The sequence below is a fragment of the Schistosoma haematobium genome, chromosome 2 (assembly GCF_000699445.3).
Source record: "Schistosoma haematobium chromosome 2, whole genome shotgun sequence".
NCBI lineage: Eukaryota > Metazoa > Platyhelminthes > Trematoda > Strigeidida > Schistosomatidae > Schistosoma > Schistosoma haematobium.
Genome location: NC_067197.1, coordinates 37139847 through 37148502, shown reverse-complemented (window position 1 = coordinate 37148502; position 8656 = coordinate 37139847).

Genomic DNA, 8656 nt, shown 5'->3' with positions numbered 1-8656 from the left:
GGAACAATACGACACATTTTTTTATTGTGTAGTTATTAAGTAGCTAAAATATGTATATTTATATTCCTCTTATTATAAGCTTTATTTTAACCCATAAAATATTATTATACTGTAGGGCCAGTAAAATTCCACTGAACCCTAACCAAATCATCCGGCAGTTGGGTCATTGAATATCGAACAAATCATCGTTCTTCGTTTAGGTCAAGGACAATGAACGCGCATCAGTTAATCGTATGCCATGGACTGGCCCATACGGCAGTGGTCTTACTTTCGCTTGTATCTACTTTAACTAATATATGTCTGTAATAACGTCCTCTGTGTTGTACAGTCTTCATAGCATCTATGGTACCTTGATACGTCAATGAGGTAGTCCACGTAAGGTGCTGACCACGAGGTGTGACTTCGTCACGCCATTCCCATCTAACTCTAGTAGGCCTCCGATCATTCGACATAGATAATCTACGTTGGTGATCTACAATACGATTTACCGTTCTTAAATAGTGCCCAGTCTACTAATTATAGTCTCCCACATTCACAGCAACATTTGGTTAAGTCGTGTACAAATGTTGTTTACCATTTTATTGTATGATGTGGTCTGTTTGGTTTACATATGAATCCAGTATGTTTGAAATACATGATTCATATCCTGGAGTCTGAAACTGGTGTTCTGTACTTAACAGACAGGGTTGGGCAGAAAGAAGGACCGATAAAAACTCTAGACTGCTTATACTGGCTTACGCATCATTCGTCCGGTCGATGATTCACTGTTTTCTAATTGGCGGTATCATTACGTTATATATTAATAGGGCAAAAGACCACAAGTTATAACAAAGACATCTATTGCAATGCTTCATTGTCTTGAATGTTATATCTTCATTTAAAATAATAGCTTAACGTAATGACTCACAACTTTAGTTGGTTTATGAATGAATTCAGTCAGCACAAGCCTAGTGATTAAATGTTTGAACTTGTAAACAATATATTTATGATCATTGCACTACACAACACAGGAATTTTGTTTGCAGCACTATTTTGAATTTTTCAGATCGTAAACTGAATACTAGGCAATAACCATTAGTATTCTAGTGTGAAAATATCTTAATATCTTGAAAATTTACCCTGAATATGAGCCCATTAATTCTCTTACAGAAAAAAAGTACTTTTGAGCTTATTTTGTCGAGTTTTATTTGATTCTGTTAGCTTTCACTCTGGTTTGCTTCATTCTACATCAATTTAACCTAACGGGCTATTGAAAACGTTAATTTATTATAATCGTCAGAAACATATCATTTCTATTATTGTTATAACTAGATATTTTTAATACTGACCTATCGAAAGATTTGACCATTAAATTTGTATTTCAATGAAATCATAAACTCACCAAAACAATACAACTATTAACAAGAATTTCATTGAAGATGATTGTGGAATAGGACTCATCAGCAGTGCGCATCCACGATCCCGCACCCCGCGGGATTCGAACCCAGGACCTGTCCACTGGTAACGGCTTCTTACTAGAACTCCAGGAGTATTTGTTGAAGTCAGTCACTAGTGAGCAGATGATTATTATGCGAAGGTTTTTGTGGAGATTTTAGAAATTTCACAGATTGAAATCATGAGTCAATTGAAGCTAGATCACCATGGAAAACCTGGAAGCACTGGACGACCGTTTCGTCCTAGTATGGGACTCCTCAACAGTGCCCATCCACGATCCCGCACCCCGCGAGACCGGTTGAAGTTAGACATTGACACCATTGGACGCCGGCTCAGTGGTCTAAAGGTTAAGCGTTCACACACGAGACTGATAGGTCTTGGGTTCGAATCTCGCGAGGCAGGGTCATGGATGCGTACTGCTGAGGTGTCCCATACTAGGATGGCACGGCCGTTCAGTGCTTTCAGATTTTCTATGGTGGTCTAGCTTCAAATGACTCTTGAAAAACTGTTATATTATATTAATTTAGAAGGAAATAACACTCAAATGACAACATGGCTTTTCAACAAACTCAACTCATTAGTTAAACACTAATTACACATTACGTAATGAATTATTGACCAATAATTGAAAAATTAGTCATTAAGTAGAATTATTATGAAAAAGTTTGCCTGAGCTTATGACAATATGAAGATCACTTGAAATACATCTCTACTAATTGATTTACCTTACTTACTTCAAAAGGAAATTCCTTATGTCATATATATGAATATTTACATATAATCGTTTTTTATAAGAGATCACATGCATATCGTTGTAAACACCACATCATTATTAGAAATTAATCGCTTCTAAATTCATTTTATTCATTTCTAGCAGACCAAAAATCACAAAAGAGTAATCAGTAACAAATTATTATAACTTAGAGAATCATTGAGAAATAAAGATAACTACATAATTAGTTGATAATATATCATTAGATGTATTGTCCTTATTCAGTAACATTCCCCTACTTGAAATAGTGGATTTAATTTGCAATGAATTAACAGAGAGGTGCATAGGAATCGTAATTCCCGCATCCTCAATAAAACAGTTAATTCTTATATGCATGATGAATGTTCAATTCCCATTTGACAACGAATACTATAAACAGTTAGATGGGGTAGCTATAGGGTCACCATTGGGCCTTCTACTGGGGGGCATTTTCCTTGCAATAATAGAAAATGAGCCACTTAAAAACACAATTAGCCATTTAACATCTTATGATCACTATGTAGATTATACATTCATAGTATTAGAAAAAGAACATGAAGAGGCGAATTTACTTAATATATTTAATAACGTTCATCCATCAATTAATTTTACACTAGAGGAAGAACAGAACAATGGCATGTCGTTTTTAGATGTCCAACTAACTAGACGAGCAGATGGAACTTTAAAAAGAGAGTTACACAGAAAGTCTACACTTTAACAATACACTCATTTCTATAGTGCAGTACCAGTCAGATAAAAAAGGAACTTGATAAAGATCCTGACTAATAACTTGTTCGGATGACATTATCGTAAATGAATTGGTTAATATTCGTAACTTACTTAGTAGGAATGGGTACCCAATGAAATTCATTGACAAACGCATGAAAGAGATGAAAAGAAGGAAAAGGGTACCTACCGTTCCGAAGAAAGTATTGTTCTTAAAATTACAATTCCTAAATGATCCTACCGAAGAAATTGGGACTCAAAGAATAAGAAAGGCGGTACAAAAAACATTTAATACAGACAGACTAAATGCTATCTTCTACAACTACGCCACAATAAGAACGGCCAATAAAGACAGATTGCCTGAATTCACCAAATCCATGTGTATTTATCGATTCAACTGCTCCTGTGGAGCCAGTTATATAGGGTGTACAATTCGGCAAGTTCGTCATCATATAACAGAGCACCATCCGTCGTGGTTAAACAAAGGACAGGTAAGAGTGATTAAGAGTTCTATTCTCGCTCAGTTGGTTGACACAGGTCACCAAGTTGAATTGAATAAAGCTTTTAAGGTTATCTGCCATACTCCATCAAATTTGCCACATGGGTTACGTGTGCGTCTTTTGCACACTGCTGAAGCCATTGTAATCCATGTTCACAAACCTAACCTTTGCATCCAAAAGAAGCTTGTACAAACACTCTCGCTAACTTGGCCATCGGTATAGGGGCGTTTGTAGCAGAACTTTGATAAACTATTTTCGTATTTCTTCCGTTTTTTGAAATTTGTATTTTGCTTATTCTCAACACTCGTCTCTTGGTTCTTACATAACTACTATTCTACTGACCACTCATCAAAATATTCTGTTTCTTCTCTTTTTATATATATTATGTAGTGTGGCAACTTCTTGATTTTCGAATAATTACTTTGATTATGATTAATCCTCTTTCTTTCAATTACTCAATGTTAATTTAAAATCGAAATGTCATTATATAATTCTCATGTAACGTATCCACTCGATGAGTATCATTTCATATACATATATTAGTGTGAAGCCACGATGGGAAAATAATTGAAAAAGAAATTTCTTCGCTCGATTCGTGCCTTCTTTATAACCATATTTTGTGACACTTCACTAATCGATGTAGATAACTTCACACAAAACAACCTAATACCCTCAATTCTTGTGACAAATATGATGAATTAAAATCGGTAATTTGGAATATATTAAATACAATTTTCTATTCTAACTAATAAACAATTCGAAGTTGTATTCACTGAATATCTATAAACTACTGTCCTATACTCAGCTTGAATCGACTGGCCACAGTTTCGTACTAAAACTTCAGGAATTCTTATTATGATCAGTTAGTGGTAGCTTATTACCATTAAAATGAGAGTTTTTTCTAGATTGTTCGATGTGACAATAATTTACATTATGGTCTGGCTTAAGCCCTACAAAAATTTTGGAGTTTTCTTTGTTTAAAGTCATTTTTAAATATAAAGTTAACTTTAGGCTAAGTATGATATTGACTAGCAATGAAATCCCGAATACCTGTTTATTCCGGTTTGAATCTCGTCAGTTGGATATCTCTGAATCCTAGTTTTCATAGTCACACCGAAAACCGAACCTCCACAAATGAGTTTTAAATATACGTTTAATAAATCATAAACGATGTACAAATTAATAATTGTGATCAGAATGGAGTTTTTGTGAGGATTGTAGCAATTTTAATAATTAGATTCACTATTCAATGTAAGCTAGATCACCATGGAAAATCTGGAAGCACTGAACGTCCGTTTCGTTCTGGTAGGAGACTCTTGGTTCCTTAGTCATATATTTGACACTACATAGAAGACAATAGTAAATAGAAGGGATGCCTCTTTACCATATGAACAAGCCTTATCACTGTTTAAATGTACAGGTTGTCAGAAGATTAACTATAAAAGCTGTTTCCTCCCTATATCTTATGAACTAAGCATCAAAATGACTCGTTAGGATTCCCTTAGTGCATGTTTATACATGAATCAAGAGTGACAAGCAGGGTATGATATCCTGAGACTTCGGCTGAATGGCAAAGCATCCCCATTGATGAAAATGACTTTGACATCCAGTCATTTTCAGAATGTTTTGGATACTCATATACATTAAAACACTTCACACAGTGATAGACAAATAGTTCATTCTATTCCAATCATAAATACGTAAAACCTATCTTCGTATGAACGGACAACGAGTGTCGCATAAATGCGACTACGCTTCCGTTACTTACTTGAAAAGCGTAGAGACGTTAAACCAGATTTATTTGTTTACGTACGAGTGTAAAAGTGTGCGCGATGACCGTCTGTTTTATGTATTATCATATCGCCTTTAAATCTGGATAATATATACATTTGTGTTCAACCACACTCCCCAAGTACGTTTGTTTTGACTGGTACGACTACCTTACACTTGGTTTATGGTGAAATAGGCTCAAGGTGCGCAAGACCAATTTATTTATCAATGAGAAGTTACAGAGTGCCTTCATTAAATGCGAAAACCATATATTAAGCAAATGATTTACACATCTTCCCTAAGGTGTCCTGAACGTGCTTTATAATTCTTCCAAGTTTACTGTTATTGAGATCGCCCTCTATTTTCTTTCCTATTCTCTTCAGTTCAATTAATAGCACTGAAAACTGGATCTCCGTGATTCCACAAGACCACTTTGGCTTCAAAAAAGATTATCCATACCTCAGTATTTAATAAACATGACCAGAAATGGATGGTGTGCCTTGAGGAACCATAACGTTCTCATAAAGACTGTCGTCAATGACTTTAACAAGCTGCATTATAAGGTTTAATATACTGGGTTTTTGAGTATTAAGATTAATCTTATTTCACGTACGCAGACATTGTAGTTCCTTGTTGCACATAAACAAAGGACAATGACAAACCAATTATCACTAATGTGAACGGAAATAGTGCTTGCTGGAGGTACCTAGGTTACTATATTAATGTAACTTACAAATTATCTTTTCCGACGATAGTGAAATCACTGAATCCTAATACTTTCAAAATATAGTAAATGACACCAACCGAATGTGATATTACGGAGCCAAACAACAAATTCAACACAGTTGTACGGCAACTAAAGGCTGTCAATAAGTGCTAGCCGTTGGCAAACACTCCTTAATGGCTTGCCGTATCTGGTCTTCTTTTTCTACACCAAGGAGACATGACTACATACTAATAAATAAATGCACAGTCATTTGAAAAAATAAAGAACTGAAAACATAAACACATGTCAAAATACACCTGTGCTTGCGTAAACAAGCAAATGATGAGACATAATCGGTATATACGTGTATAAATATCATGGGACATCAAAAACAAGAATTACACATTGGAAGGTTGTTTGTTGGGGTGTTTGGTAAAACAAATAAATACATGTACTTAGGCATATGAATAATAATTTGGTTTTTGTTTCACTTTTCAGTAAAAATAAATGTGAGTTAATTTAAGATAAGTAAGTTTCTATTACTATTTTTTCGATACAATAAAGGTTGAGAATGCAACTAGTTAGCTTCAAATTATAGTAAAAAACACAAATACTGATATACTGAGAAAATGCCCTTCATTCAGTGGTAGTTCAGTCCTTTTCGGAAGCACGCAGTTATTTAAAAGGGCATCGTTTTAGGTTGATTGTCGGATACTAACAAAATTTCGTCGCGATTGTTTGTTAAAGAAGGAACTCAAAGAATTTAACCGAGTATTAACTGTTATCATGAATACCATTATTTTAAGAAGGTTCTGAATTAAATTGTTTTTACTGGAACTTTGCACTTGTTTACAATTTTAACTTTGAACATTTTTGGGGTCGCACATTTTTGGTTAAATATTTTAGAAATTGTTCTCTCAAAATCAAAAAAATAGATGATTTGTGATTAAAACTTCAACAACTAGTAATGTAACCATCTTCCGCAGCTGACTACTCGCAATGTGCCTGAATCAAAAATTGGTTTTCTAGTTACTTGGGTAATAAGTTACGAGAGCATCAATCAACCGTGTTTCAACAACGATAGGAGCAAACTTTAGATGCAACACTTCTAGTAAACAAGAGTTGTCTTATTTGCGGATATTGTATTATTCAATTGTTTGAAGGAAAATTAGATGGAGAAGTGGTTACGTTTTGTGAAAGCGGCACTCAACCAGTGGAAGCTGATGTCTTTAGGTCCACTTTTACCAGTGGTATAACACTTTGAACAACGATGAAGAACTTTGTATGGTCATTAGTGTGCAGCTGCCAGTGGTCAGTGTAATGAGATTACACGCACGAAAACGTGTATACTGAATCGTAAGACAGATTGGATAAAGACATTAGTTAGCTGTACTCAAAAGAAAACGGCCATAACCAAACGCATCGTGTTTGCAAGCCTGTCCTCGTAGGAGTTCGAATCGACATTTATTTTTAAAAAAATGAATAATCCACGAATTTCGCATGGGGGTCGAAGTATCGAGTCGTGAGCGAGTTATCCTATGGTGCATCCAACATCCAGGTTTACCGCACTGAGAATTCAGAGTAACACGAGTGGAACATTGTCATTGGTTCAGTCAGTCATCAAGTTGCACCATAGAGACTCGTAAGTATGTGCGTCAGTTCAAATTGCCATACCTTATGAGCACAAAGGGATAAAATTTTCGAACGGAACCATGGGATAGTAGAAGTAGCAACAGTATGAGTGGTGACTGAGCAGATCAGGTATCGACGATACGATTTCAGAAAACATAAATAAATTAGAAAGTGGTTATGGGGAATTAAGAATAGCAAGGTTCATTGAAAGGCAAAATACCAGTGCATCTGCGCCACAGCAAACGATTATGAGTCAAGTGGTTCAAATCCTCTAACCGCTATTTACGATAATTATGTGGACCATAATCAGGTAGGCTTCATTGTCGCCGTAAATAAACTCTAAAAATAAATGTTCCTGTAAGTTTTCCGAATTTTGGTTGATCTCATATGTTATACTGGACAAACTGGCTGAATGTGCTCGATCAACCATCTACACCGTATCACATGTGGGTACGTCGTGCTATACATCCTGTGTGATTACCAGCCAGTATGGACTAGACTTTTCTCAACACATCGATAGCCTCTCAAAAACATCTTCCGGGTCATTGATCCCTGACTTCCGATCTAACCTGACTGGTATCCTCCGATCACAGAGGTTTTGCGTGTAAAGGCGTTGTCAAACTCAGAATACTTGTAACATCTTCAGTAGTGAGCCCGAAGTGACCTGGTACATCGAACGACAAACTGTGAATCTTTTCTCTGTTGCAGCGTTATGCACACATTTTCATTTTTATTTCTACATACCAAGATTTTATCATTGTTTTCTATAACTTTTTAAGCCATTTATATATCACAGGTTGAAATCATGAGTCGATTGAAGCTAACCTCATTATGACGCAACAGTCATCCAAAACGTTAAACATTAAGACTCTTACGCCATCCCCATCTTTCAACTTATTCCATTCTAGCTCGACAATATAGCAGCCTTATTCTGCAACGTGTAAGGTGACTTCCACAAACACAGTGTGACAGACCCACGGGCACAATTCCTCGCATTAGTGAAGGCGCTACCGAACGATTTTAATAGCAACGTCACACCTAGTATGTTTGTTGTGATTTTCCTGAACATTAAAACATCTTAAAAAGACTCTCTTAAATGTGGAGAGATAATCTATCAACAATTGGTAGATCAGCTCT